General features: G+C 40.8%; 1 long non-coding RNA gene across 1 annotated transcript in view; it reads left to right on the top strand.

The window, feature by feature from the left end:
• Nucleotides 1-14902, top strand: part of LOC130684156 (uncharacterized) — an 86027-nt gene that overhangs the window by 13118 nt on the left and 58007 nt on the right. Inside the window, exon 2 of the long non-coding RNA XR_008998369.1 lies at nt 7279-7433. This is a non-coding gene — a long non-coding RNA (uncharacterized LOC130684156). The remainder of the gene's footprint in view (nt 1-7278; nt 7434-14902) is intronic.

Raw genomic sequence — 14902 nt, 5'->3', positions numbered from 1 at the left:
GAAAACAGGGCATGGCATTATTGATCCTACTCTTCCTTTCTCTCTTTTTTCTTTTTTCCCCTTAGAAGAAATTTATAAATGAGTTGATTCTGCCCTGTACCTTTGAATGGTTTATATTTTCTGATGTCCAGTTTGGCAGCCTGGCAGGGTCATTTAATTGAAAGAGCTTGGGTCTTTAGAAACAGTCAGCCTTTAGTTCATATTCTGGTTTTGTCTCTTATTAACTGGACGACCTTGGGTAAGTTCTGTAGTCCCTCTGAGCGTCTTCATTAAAATCATGATTCCTTCCTTCTGAGTTTGTTGATGGGTTTCAGGGAGACCCGGTACATTTATTACCCAGCACTTCCTGTCTGGTCTCTGACAGCCGAATGCCGGAAGGGTGTGACCAGTCAAGGGGTATCCTTGCTGTTCCCTTTTATTTATAGCTCTCAGGGGGCCATGTGAAGGGCAGGGGAGAACCAGGGAATGATGCTGGGCAGTGTCCTTTCTAGGCAGTAGCCCAGGAATGGTGGAAGGTCAAAGAGCTGTCCTGAAGCTCACTGAGGATTTGTCTAATTTGTGTAATTCAGATCTCAGCCAGTTATCACCTCTTCAGAGAAGCCTTCCCTGACTATACTAAAACAAGGTAATTCCTGGTCACTCATTCATCCTCATTCTGCTTTATCATCACCACAACACTCAGCACTACTTGTTAATTTGTATGTTTACTCGTCTATGTTTTTTGTTTGTTTCCTCCACTGGAATGTAAACTCTATGACAGCTGGAAAGCTACTTATTTTCTGCTATAGCCTCATTGCCTAAAGCAGTGGATACCACAACTAGGCCCCGATAAATGTTTGTTACATAAATAACAGGGATACAGATTTTGCTAATGTTGGAAATTACCCTGGCATCTATCAATGAATGAATGTGACAAAAGATCTAGTTTAGGCAGGAGGCTCATCTTAACTGGTGCATTTATGTGTCTGCAGGTAAAGTGGGTGTGGCGGGGCAGGTTTGTTAATGAGAATCTAACTGCATCCTAGTTTAGTACGTGTGATATGCCCAGCAGTGACATTACTACTCAAGAAGAACCAGACAGCAGTTAAAAATAGTTTTCAGTGAGTTTGTGGAGCTGTCATTGACACAACTGGTCATTCCTCCTTTTTAAAACTCTTGCTTAGCTTGTCTTTTAGAACACTCTTCTTTCTTGACTCTTCACCTGCCTCACTGCCACCCCATTTCAGAATCCACTCTTGGTTCTTCTCCAGCTCCCAACCTTGAATCTCTTCTCATCTCTGTCAACACTCATTCTCTAGGTGATTCTAGTCACATGATCTTGAATACCTTCCTATTTTGACAACCCTCAAATTGATGTCCACTTGGATGTGGAGGTTGATTGCACTGATATCCACACCCCTTATCATGTGACTTTATATATTTTTTCTCACTGAAGAGGCAAAGTCTACTCTTCCTGTCACCCACCTGAACCTGGGCTTAGCCATGTCACTTGCTTTGCCAGTAGGTTGAAGCAGAATTCATGTGTGCAAGTTCCACACCTATTCCTTAGGAATGCTAGTGCATTTCCACTTCCTGTCTCTTGGGCTTCTGTTACAGCCATGAGAAGGTATAAGCCTAGGATAAACCTCTGGTCTCAAGAGGATGTAAGGAAGGAAAAATTTTTCCCTTACCTTTCTAGGTTCTGGTTGGTCTACTAATCACACTGATATAAGACAGATTAACAAGAGAAAAACAAAATTATGTATGTATGGGAGCTCCATAAAAAATATGAGTCCCAAAGGCAAACTGGGGAGTTGAGGCTTATATGCCATCCTGAGCTAAGGAATGGGATAGGGGCCTAGGGCTTCAAAGGGGAAGAGGGTGGACAGGACAATAAGGACAACAAGAAAAAGGACAGTAAGAAGAGCAGATGTTTGGTAATTAGATGTTGCTTTCTGTACAGCTAGGTCTTTCATAGAAAGAGTTATCTCTAGTAATCGTTCTCTCTCTGGGCCTGGCTGAATCTCAATGCTTTTAGGTAGTTAAGAGAGATATAAAAGTTTTTCTGAGTCTTGATTGCCTTCATCTCAAAATAATCTACATGACCAAGTGGCATAACATGGGGTCACGTATTTTTCACCCCCTCAAGTAGGACGACATAGAGCAGAGCTTTGCAGCTAAGGGGTCCCAGCCAAGACAGGTAGAGCAAATCCCCTTACTATAGACAGGTAATGAGGGAACCCCGCTGAGATGAGCTGAGGGCTGCCTAAAGCATTTGACCCCCATTAACCCCAGTGCTCTAATAAATAAACATGGCTTTAAGCTACTGAGGTTTTTAAAAAAATTAATTTTAGATTTAATTTGTGTAGTGTTAACTACATATATGTAAAGGGTACAGTCAGTGAGTTTTGACTGTATACACTGGTGATCTAAAACACATGGCATTGTCAGTCTTTTTAATTTTAACCATTCCAATGGGTAGGGAGGGGTAGGTCATTGTGGTTTTAATTTCATTTCCCTGATGACTTAAGATGTTGAACATCCTTTCATGTGTTTATTGGCCATTTATCTTTTTTTTATGAGTGTTTAAATTTTTTGCCCTTTTTAAAATTCTGTGATTTCCCTTCATATTTTTGAATTATAAGTTCTCCTTATATTTTGTAGATACAAGTGCTTTATTAGATATACGTCATGAATTTTTTCTCCTATTCTTGCCATTTTGGTTTCTGAACAGCAAGTTTTTAATTTTGATGAAGTTCAATTTACCAATTTATCAATTTTTTTTATCTTACACATTGTTCTTTTTGTGTCCTATGAGCTATGAAGTTTGGAGGTGGTTTGGGATTCAGCACTACCTTGCTGAGACAGAAGCTTAATAGGTTTCTCAAAATAAATGTGTCCACCCTCTCACTCCCCTTTCCAACCTGCTCCTCTGACAGTTGTCCTCATCTCAAAAAATGCAATCAATTCCTCCAGTTGTCTGGCAAAAAAAATAAATAAATAAAATTATTCTCCTCTTCCTGTCCCATCAGCAAATCCTACCGAAATCACCTTCAAAATATATCTGGAATCAGACCATCTTTCACCATCCCTACCACTATCACCCTGGTCCAAGCTGCCATGATTTGTGCCCTGTTTTTTTGCAAAAGTCTCCTAACTGGCATTTCTGCTGCCTTGTGCCATTATGATTTATTCTCACCACAGAAGCCAGAGTGATATTTTTAAAAATCTAAGCCTGATTATGTGTGTATCATCTGCTCAAAATCTTTACAAGTCTTCCCTATCATTCAGAGTAAAACTCAAAACCCTTATAATAATTCAAAGCAACCTATACAATCTCCCCCCGCCCAACTTCATCCCTAACCACTCGCTAGTTGTAATACTGCTCCTGCTATTTCTGGCTTTCTGGCCATTTCTTCAACATTCTAAGTGAATACCTGCCTCAGGGCCTCTGCACCTGCTGTTCTCTGTATCTGTAATACTCTCACATATTTACACATAGATGTCTTCATTTTCCTCAGGTCTCTGCTCAAATGTCTTTTTGGCACCTGGCATTATGTACCTTACTATTATTTTTTCCATAGTACTTCCTGCCACCTGATTTTTATACATTTGCTTGATATTTATTTCTCTTCACCTCTTTTCAATCTACCCTGCCAAACCCTGAGAATGTAGGTTGCATATGGGCAGGGATGTTATTTTGTTACCATTGGAACTCCAGGGCCTGCAAATTGTATGCACTTCAAGAGTATAGTGATAGAGTATTAACCAGTATAGCAAACCATTTAATTTTAGAATTTTAAAATCATAAAATTTTTGATAAATAGAAAAATCCTGAATGTTCTGTACACTTAGAGATTAACATGTTTACAATGTTGATTTTCTGGAACAGTCTAGATGATCAGTAATAGGACAATATCCAAATGTTGGGTTAGAATCTAGTCATTACAACTGCTTTTTGGTGTATGATAGAATGATAGGAAAAATTCTCCAGAATAAGTTTATTCTTAAAGTAGAATAAAAAATGGTCTATGTCATAGTAGGAGAAAAAAAGCACCAAAAAAAAAAAAAAAAAAAGGAAGGGAAAAGTACATCATGATTTTAGAAAGCTTATTTCTTAGTAGTGGAATAATGAATTATTTGCCTTTTTCTTCATGCTGTTGGGAATTTTTCACATCTTCTGGCTCCATCTTTGCTCTTCCTTTTAAGAAAGAATAATACGCTTTCTTCAAACCATACAACCCCCCTAGTACCTAGATTGGTATGTTTCCCTGTGTTGAGAATGGCTGTAACTAGTTTATTTGCTGTTTACAACCACCTAAGGAGGGGAGCCAGGGAGGTCAGCAGCATCCTCACACACACTGAAGTTCGGGCTCAGAGGGAGGCACTTACCCCTTTCAGCTGGGGTGACTGAAACACAGACCAGAGCCAGAACTAAACCCAGGTCTATTCTTCTGGAGCGTGTGGGCCCTGCAGTTGCTGTGCTGTGAGATGACACCCTCCTTCCGAGATGGCACTGGGTCTCTTCCATCTTCTGGATCTGGTCATTGGCACAGTGGTTTTAATGTACCTTCCTTTTTCCAGTTTCCTCTACTACCCCTTGAGGAAGTAGCCCTAGGCAGTATGTAAACTTGAAAATGTCAAGGGGTAAAAGGACCAATAAAATATTGTTTCTCATATGAAGATAAAATATGTCAATCTCACCAAATTAAAGAAAAATTGTCAAGAATCACATTATTTCAAAGCTGCTGGGCAAACTGGAGATCGCAGACCTCACTCACACTTTTATAACTTGGCATGCCAGTTTAGCTGGTAAACAGAAATACCAACCTGGCTTTGATTTGTCACCAAGCCATGCTGTTGTTTACATGTCATGGAATTCCTACAAGTATTGTTTTGTTTTGTTTTACTATTATGCTACTATTTTAGTATTCACTGTTATTATCATAAAAAAATTTTTTTATGACCCATAACAATGTCATTCAAGTATTCCTAAAACAGCAGTGCAAGTGCCCCAGTTGAAAAATGTGCCCCCAAATCAATAGCTTTTGAAGGGAAGCTTTATGTGATAAGTTGCCAAGCAGAAGGGCAAACAACCACAATGAGACATGGGGCAGGTGACACGGGAGATGACATTCTGTGAAATATTAGATATAACACCGGGAACAGGAAAAGTGGCTTTAAAGTGAAAATATGTTACAACTTGCAAATATGCTCTGAGAATATATCTCTCGTTTTCTATTTATTCCCTTGAAAAAATCATTCTTGAGTCATGCAAGTTCCAGTTATATTAGGTTTTGTGAGATGCACATGACCTCTGTGTATGAAATAAGACCTCCCTGCATTTTTATAACAAGAAATGATCCCACTCAAAAAAAGGTGGTGCTGCTTGCCACTTGAACAAACAAGTTTCAGGTTGTCTTTTTAATAGGAAAACTTCATTTTTAGATTATGTCATCCATCAGTTTGAATGGCTTAGAAAAGTCCCGTGTGAAAACAGGAGTAAAGGAAATGTTTTTTGGTGATAAGAATCGGGTAGTTAATATTTCCAAAGCATTTTGCTCAAACGTGTGAAGGGCCAAATTAATTTCCTTGAAATGTTTAGGAGAATGTACCGTTATTAATCTAATTCAGCTTCTTATTAGTGTAAAACTCACTGGAATGTTACAGTGTAATGGTCAGCTGTCGAGATGATTTATGCCATTTATTATTTTTAAAAGGAGGGATGTTTTGCATTTTTTTTTCTTTCCATGTGATAACCTCAGCAGAATGAAACCCCATTTCTAGTTTCCACAGTGAAATAGAAACAGGTTTGGCTTCTCAAGTTCAGCGGTGTGATTTGTGTGTATAGTTTCAATTTGTGATGTGTCAGCCAATGAACAGCTGATTTAATAACAGTTAAGAACCTCTACTACACAAGAATGACTGAAGTGATGTTTCTTTAGATCAATAGTATTGCCTGCTCTTACTGGGGAAATAAATCATTTTGCCACTTGGTTACCAAAATGTGAGGGTTTTGGATCAATGGCACAAACCAATGTTTTTGGAGAGACTATAAGATCTTAGTCCATCAATCAAATCAACTTTAATTAAATCTAATTTAATGGATTACTGCCAAATAAAAAGAACACTTAAAAGAAAGTCATAGTTGAAGCACACAGGGCTTTTCTTTTCCCACAAATGGCCAATCCACTAAAAAGAAGGCAACATTTCACTGGAGCTGGTCTGCAGTTTCTGACAGTGGCTTCTTTTCTGATGTTCTTGCTCAATCCTTTCTCTTTTAATGGAGAAAAAGAAAGTGGCAGGCTGTAGCCAGGAACCATATTGATCTTTAATTACATGTTCAATATTTAAAAATAGAGATGATCAAGAAACATCTTCCCTTTCCTATTTTCTTTCATGCAACCATACCTTTTTAAAAAAATTGTGGTAAAAAATATAAATAACATAAATCTGCCATTTTAGTCATTTTAAAGTGTGCAGTCCTGTGACATTAATTACATTCTCAGTGTTGTGCGATCACTATCACTATCTATTTTCAAAACCTTTTCATTATCCCAAATAGAAACTCTGTGTCCATTAAAAAAGCAACTTGCTTCTCTTTCCTTAGCCCCTGGTAACACTGAATTTGCTATCTGTCTCTTTGAATTTGCCCATTCTAGATATTTTTCGATAAGTGAAATCACACAGTATTTGTCCTCTTGCACCTGGCTTATTTCCCTTAGCATAATATTTTTAAGGTCATTCACACTGTAGATGCGTCAGAATTTCCGTCCTTTTTAGGCTGAATAATATTCCATGGTATGGATAGATCACATTTGTTTATCCGTTCAACTGTTGATGGATAGCTGGGTTCTCTTCCCACAATCATCTCTGGACAGATTTGTCGCCGTTGGTCTGGACTGCACATCCTTCCCCTCCCGTCTGCCCAACGTCAGCTGGAATGGTGTGCCTCGGAGGAGGCGGCCCTCAGTACTCCAGGCCAAGTGACATCCAGTTTCACCAAGTCTTTGCAGGCCTGCGTCAGCCTCCGTTTTGGTGTTTTTCACATGGCCTTGTAATTGTATTTAAAAGTCCTTCTCCCACTTCGGAGGGTTCACTCATCAGAGCACTGGCATGTCCTACCCTCCTTTGCAGTGTCAGCACCCAGCCCTCAGGGAAGCCATGTGTGTCACTTCCACACTGACATAGTGTCTCCATGCCCGCTTTCTTTGTTGCACTTTCTTAAAATAAGAATTTCAGTATTTAGAGGATGGTGGGTCCATGAGACAGAAGAACCTGGGTCTCTAATCCCTGTAGGCTGCCTGCCGGATCCACGCTGACTTCACTTGGGCTATGACGCTCTGTGGTCTGAAGGTAAAGATGGGGGCTGACGTGATCTGGAGGGCACCAAGACGACTTCCTGGAGGTGGCAATGCTTGAACATAGCTCTGAGGAATGTCAGGGTAATCCAGGTAAAGAGCAGAATGAAGAGCATTGTGGATAGACGGGAGAGCAGGTGAGCAGACCCAGAGGCAAAAAGAAGCATGGGGTCAACTAGAGGTTCGTTCGGGTAAACTGGCCTCTGCTCCTGACAATCTAAGTATTTCTGGAAGAATGAAGGCTCCGTGTGAACACTTTAGTCGGATGGCCTCCTCCTTATGTGGAGGAGAATTTGGCAGCCCCGAAGGACTGGGAAGTCCGGGCTAGAAGGGGCCTGCTGCTTTCGGACTCAGGGAAGCTGAGGGTCTTGGCCCAGTTGCAGCATGGGTGCCTGGGGGAGTGTGCGGAAGGGGTGGGGATGGTGGGGGTGAGGGGGTTGCGGCTCAGCCTGCTGAGGACTTAGCACTTCATCCTGTACCTGGCGCTAACGGGTAGCTTATTCAAGTTTATCAGTCTGCTCTGACTGCCATAACAAAGTACCCCAGGCTGGTGGCTTAAACAACAGAACTTTACTTTCTCATAAACCTGGAGGCTGGAAGTCCAAGATCAAGGTGTCCACAGGGCTGGTTTCTCCCGAGGCTGCTCTCCTTGGCTCGCCAGTCTTCCCGTGTGTGTCTCTGTCCTGATTTCTTCTTAAAAGACCCAAGTTATATTGGATTCGGGCCCATCCAAATAACCTTAATTTTACTTAACTACCACTTTAAAGACTGTATCTCCAAACCCATTGTCTTCTGAAGTACTGGAGATTAGGACTTCTGAATTTGGAGGGATACAATTCAGTCTCTTATATCAGGAGTGTAGATTTATAGCCTGTTACAGCCATGAAAAGGCAAATCGTGTTCTTCTTTGGTGAATTTGATATATATTTCAGAATAATTTCTCTCCTTGACTCATGTATATCAACTCACACCAAAGGCATAACGTGGCTGAGCAGAGCCTCAGGCTCATAGAGAACTGTCAGGCAGCAGGCACTGGGGGCGGCCTAACGAGCAGGTAGTACGGGAGAAGACCAAGTCAGAAATCCTCCATCTCCATTAGCTCTGCTTTAGCTATTGATCCAAGTGAATAGTGGAGCTTCCAGTATGTTCTCTACTTGTCTTTTCTCAAAATACACATTTGTGGTAGCCTCTTCCTATATTGGCCAGTAGAAATGTCTATCATAGCCCCAAAAGCTTAATGGGACATGTTATTTTGGAAAATGTAAACTTAGGAAAGCATCCATAGATGTGTGCAATTTTGTAAAGTTATAGCTTCAAAAAAAGGTAACCATTTTATTATGATAATCACATTTTAAGTAAAAGTACAGCAAATGGCCAGGCCTCAGTTTTTGTTCTGTGTTCCCAAAAACTGTGCTATAAAGCACATTGTTGCAGAAGGAAGGGTCAATCTGAAATGCTTTAGAGGTGACATTCTTATTTCAAAGAAATTATAGGCCAGATTAAGACTATATAATACATGTAAAACTACAACATCTATAAACCTTTATAATCATATAAAAAGTAAAATTATCTTTGAGGTCATAAAACAGACATAAATGTACTGTGTGTATCAATGATAAAATAAGCACTAAAGTGCATTATAGAATATACCTATATAATATTGAAATATAACTTTACTATATCATAACTTTGACTCATTTCTATGATGCTAACTGTACTAAACATATAATCAACATGAAGCTTGTTTGTTTTATAATTCTGAAGTGCTTGGAGGTGTGCTTTGGATAACCTGTTCCCCCATATCTCTCAATAACACGGTTCAGTGCACAAATTGCACTTTTTGTTGTTTCACAGAGGTTCCTCTATGTAGTTAACTGAGGGGGTATTATTCTCAGGTTGCTCTCAAAGCTGGGCTCAAATTTTTCATTGCAGCATCTTTACATATTTAAAGACAGACTCTCCAAATGAATTGTGTGGATTTTGAGATTAGCTGTGTGTTGACTTTTTTCCTCTTAATCCTCTTTGTTGCCTCTCAGTCTGACTTCCAACATCAGCTGTCATCCAATGTGTCATGTTTTTGACTGCCCTGCACCATACCTGTTTCCTAGTTCCAGAGCCATCCCCCATCCTGTCTTGTGGAGTGGAGGATGGGGCACAGGGGGAGAGAAGCAGGGTTCTTCTCCTGTCACAGAGCCTGAGGTCTGCAGAGCCCCTCCCTGCCCTTTGACAGCCAACCTGAGGGACAGGACTCAGTCTCTGCCAGGCTGGTCCTCCAAGCCTGGGACAGACTAAGTCACCAGGGAGCGATGCATTGATGTGGGGACAGCTGGCTTTGAGTGTCCCTGGAGGCCAGTATCAGCAGCCCTGTCCTAGAGCCCTTCATCCTGCTGGTCAGTTTTGCTGGGTTCCTGATCGTTGGCCAAGCCCAGTTCTTCAGTCACCCCGTGGAGTCTGTGTGCTACCTGGCATCCTTCCAATAGTCCTCCTTCCCCTTAGGGTGGCCTGAGCTGGTCTCGGTGGCTGGCTCCTCTTTCGCAAGGAGGATTGGAGGGTAAGGCCTGGTGCGGGCATGTGGCAGACATTTGCATGGCGAGGCAGCAGGTGAATGGTACTGAGATAGTGATGTGTGATTCTCGAGTGTCTTCTTTTTATGCTGGGCTGCCATTCTTGTGTAACTTGGGCATTTTTTTACAGGAGCATTCTCATGTTCTGCTTTGTCAGGTGACCAGAGGTCCTAAGGTTCTTAGTGATGAGATCTTTTTAGGTTCCTCTTTCTCTCTCTCTCTCTTTCTTTCTGTCCCACTCACTCACTTGGTTACTAACTCATGATGATGTCACTGCATCAGTTGGGTGAACATGGGTGCAGGTATCAAGCAGACACGTTTACATCCTGCCTTCTGATATGAACTCCTAGGCTGGATGTTTGGATCCAGTGCACAAATCTAGAACTCTCTACTTCCTTTTTGGCTGAGCCTCTCTTCCGGAACCTCTTGTTTATGCTCTGGCATAGGCCTTAGCCAGGGAACCCTGAGTACAAAATGCCAATTCACTTCTTAACAAGAAAGGGTAGAGGTCTCAATTCTTTCTTCTTGTACAAAGAAGAGGCCCCATGCCCCTTGTATGAACCCCCCCACACCACCCCAACAGAAGAGGTGGGCACCAGCTTTGCATTAAGTCACTAAAGGGCCACTCCAGGGGCTTAATTGGAACAAAGAGGTTGGCACCAATGCCCCAGAATCCAAGCTCTACCATTCAGCCATAAATGGCAGTTCCTCTGTGAAAATGAAATAAAGGTAGTTGAGGATCTTGAACATGAGCATTAGCTCAACCTTGGGGTCTCCATCCTACTCTGCTAAACTGCTGGATGTGGGTGGCCTGACGTGAAAAGTGGCGGGTCCTATTTTTCCTCAGAAACCCTGCACGTTGCACACAGTATCTGCTTACCCACATCTTTTGTGGAATGATTGGATTCTCTTTCCATGGTCTACAACCAGGAAATGAATTCCCTTGGTTGTCAAATCTGGAAAAGTTTTAGAATAGTGAGATCTAACCACTATTAGACCTCACAGTAGGCTAATCACTGTGTGGGGCTCACAGATTTGAATTCCTGTGATGCTTTCATCTATTCACAGGCATTTTCAGATTTAGGTCTTTGGCTCTAACACACTTGCAAAATTCATCAAAATTGGAATTACATAAAACAGGATACATTTATTAATTTACAATGTGTCATTACTCAGGGCAGCTGTCTGCAAATGGCATTTTCTTCCTGGGTATTTCCCAGGTAGCTAAATTCAGATCAGAACACTGCGGGGTGAATATATAATTAGACTCCAAAGGGAGTTGTATGTCCCTAAGGAATATTTCTAACAAGCTGTGATAGCTTAACGGAAATGCCTTTTTTCTCTCTAGGGAGAAAAAATATTTCTGTTAGGCGATTGCCTGAGAGAAAATAGCACAGCAACTGCAGCTTGATTTGGGAGCTTCCAGCTTTTATGTTGTATGTGTTTAATGTTTTCAATGCTCTGGCCTCCCCTGAATTCAGAAAGCCTATCCTGTTCCCAGCGGTCTCAGATAATGTCTATTTTTACCTTGGCATGAATTCAAATCTATGCATTATCTTCCCCAGGCATTTTACATTTTGAAGCTCACCTCAAAATATGGACCCCAACGTGCTGCTTCCTATCGAAGGAAACGGAAACCCGAAAGCACCAGGGAGCGACAGGAAGCGTTTCTCGGTCACGGGGCAAAGGGTAAGTGTCACCGACACCAGCCCACCGTGAGCCGACTCCTCCTGGCTCTCTAAATAAGATTCGGTTTCTGCTTTAAGGAGCTGTGTGGAGTTACGTAACCGCTGGGTGTGTTTTCTGGAAGAAACACTGGCATTGTTTTTCTAAACTCCACGAGGACGTTCACTCATCTTTGCCCTCTTGATTCTTCAACTTGCTCAGTACATTTCCATGCCAGGGCTCCTTCCTCCCAGGTCCGCACGTGGCTCCCTCCCGTCCTTCAAATCTCTGCTCCAATAGCATTTCCTCCAGAGAGAGCTTCCTGCCCCATCATCTGAAATAGCAGCCCCCTCACTCTACCTCATTACCCTGCTTTACTTTATCATGGCCCCTTAGGACCCCCTGCCAGTACATTATGCTTTTAGTGATTCATTACCTATCTCTCTGACGTGTTAGCTTTTCAACACAAAGAGGGGCTTTGTGTTCACCTCTTATTCTGAAATGGGTGCCTGGCACATAGTAGGCTCTCAGTAAACGTTTGTTAAACAAGTGAATGAATTAATGAGCATATTAATCTCAGGTTCAGAGGTTATTTCTCCTGGGTATTTTTGCCAACTGGGTCCATTCTTTTCATTATTATTTCCTTCTCTTTTTTTCCCCTTAAAACAAACATTTATTGGGACATTGAAACCCCAGAGTAGAAAACCGTTCATACTGGAATGAACAGTTGTCTATAGACCTGTAATGTTATTCGTGAATTTGCAGCATCTCCTTTTGTATATGGTGGTCTTTCTACTTGGGGTGCTCTGTAGTTTAGCGCCTGCAGCTCTGAGTTTAGTGACTGAAAGTTTTTTCTTTCCACCCAGCTGGAAAAATAACAATAGTGAAATGTGCATAGTGAATGACAATAGTGTAAAGACGGAGCTCCTAAGGACAACGTTCCTAGGTCTTAATGTCTATGACAGTCCCAGTGTCTAGAACAACAAAGCCATTTAGTAAATATTTGTCGCATGAGTGGATGTAAATGAATGATAGGACACTGGATTAGGAGATATCTAGGTAGGGCACTTTAGGGGTAGAATGCATGGAAAGCCAAATGCCTAGCAAACTAGTTTTAAAAAATGTTAGATAAGATTCATATCCTCTCCTTAACTCAAGATCCTTTTTCTACTGCCCTTATTTAGACAGAAAAGGAAATGAGAACAAATGTACCAAATCATTCTTTCATATCTGACCATTAATTATCATTTATCCAAAATATAAGCTCTGTAATTGAGTTGCAGTTACTGTCATTATAGCAAATGAGTAAATGTATTTATAATAATAACTTTACTTTCCCCCATGTTTATTAAATTTAAAATAACTGATATACATTCATGTGTCAAAAAATTTTTAATATCAAGTGAAAAGTTAACCTTCCTCTCACCCTGTGTTCCAATCCCTATAACTACAGTAAATGGTTTCTTCTGTAAACTAGTTTTTCTCAACACAAACATAAAAAGCTATTCCTTTTAAAGAATACAAATGGCAGCATACAATACTCGTTCTTCATCTAGATTTTTGAAAATTAAAGGATCACTGATACACAAGCTTCTGAAGGTTGTGGTTTCAACATTCACCCATATTATCAAGTCCCCCCCACACCCTGTTGCAATCAGTGTCCCTCAGCACAGTGAGATGCTATAGAGTCATATCCTCTCTGTGCTGTACTGCTTTCCCTGTGACCTATCTATGTTGTGAGTGCTAATTATAATGCCCCTTCATCCCCTTCTCCCTCCCTCCCCAGTCACCCTCCCTAACCCTTTCCTTTTGGTAACCACTAGTCCCTTCTTAGAGTCTGTGGGTCTGCTGCTGTTTTGTTCCTTCAGTTTTGCTTTGTTGTTATACCCCACAAATGAGTGAAATCATTTGGTACTTGTCTTTCTCCACCTGGCTTATTTCACTGAGCATAATACCCTCTAGCTCCATCCATATTGTTGCAAATGGTAGGATCTGTTTTATTTTTATGGCTGAGTAATATTCCATGTGTATATGTACAGTACCTTCTTTAGCTATTATAAATAGTGCTGCTATAAACATAGGGGTGCATATGTCTTTTTGAATCAGGGATCTTGTTTTCTTCAGGTAAATTCCTAGGAGTGGAATTCTCAGGTCAAATGGTATTTCTATTTTGAGTTTTTTGAGGAACCTCCATACTGTTTTCCACAATGGTTGAACTAGCTTACGTTCCCACCAGCAGTGTAGGAGGGTTCCCCTTTCTCCACAGCCTCGCCAACATTTGTTGTTCTTTGTCTTTGGATGTTGGCCATCCTAACTGGTGTGAGGTGATATCTCATTGTGATTTTAATTTGCATTTCCCTGATGATTAGTGATGTGGAGCATCTTTTCATGTGCCTGTTGGCCATCTGAATTTCTTCTTTGGAGAGTTGTCTGTTCATATCCTTTGCCCATTTTTAAATCGGGTTATTTGCTTTTTGGGTGTTGAGGTGTATGTGTTCTTCAGATATTTTCGATGTTAACCTTTTAGCAGGTATGTTATTTACATACATATTCTCCCATATTGTAGGATGCTGTTTTGTTCTACTGATGGTGTCCTTTGCTGTAGAGAAGCTTTTTAGTTTGATGTAGTCCTATGTGTTCATTTTTGCTTTTGTTTCCCTTGCCTGAAGAGATGTGTTCAGGAAAAAATTGCTCATGTTTATATTGAAGAGATTTTTGCCTGTTTTCTTTTAAGAGTTTTATGGTTTCCTGACTTACATTCAGGTCTTTGATCCATTTTCAGTTTACTTTTTCGTGTGGACTTAGACAGTAATTCAGCTTCATTCTCTTACATGTAGCTGTCCATTTTTGCCACCACCAGTTGTTGAAGAGGCTTTCATTTCCCCATTGTATATCCATGGCTCCTTTATCATATGTTAATTGGCTGTGTATGTTTGGGTTTATATCTGGGCTCTCTGTTCTTTTCCATCGATCTATGAGTCTGTTCTTGTGCCAGTACCAAATTGTCTTGATTACTGTGGCTTTGCAGTAGAGCTTGAAGTTGGGGAGCATAATCACCCCAGCTTTATTCTTCCTTCTAAGGATTTCTTTGTCTATTCAGGGTCTTTTGTCATTCCATATGAATTTTAGAACTATTTGTTCTAGTTCATTGAAGAATGTTGTTGGTATTTTGATAGGGATTGCATCAAATCTGTAGATTACTTTATGTAAGATGGCCATTTTGACAATATTAATTCTTCCTATCCATGAGCATGGGATGTATTTACTTTTTTGGTGTCCTCTTTAATTTCTCTCATGTGTGTCTTGTAGTTTTCAGGATATTGGTATTTCACA

Source organism: Manis pentadactyla, chromosome 6 (assembly GCF_030020395.1).
Source record: "Manis pentadactyla isolate mManPen7 chromosome 6, mManPen7.hap1, whole genome shotgun sequence".
Lineage (NCBI taxonomy): Eukaryota > Metazoa > Chordata > Mammalia > Pholidota > Manidae > Manis > Manis pentadactyla.
Note: the sequence above shows the minus strand (reverse complement) of the source record. Positions and strands in the feature narration are given on the sequence as shown.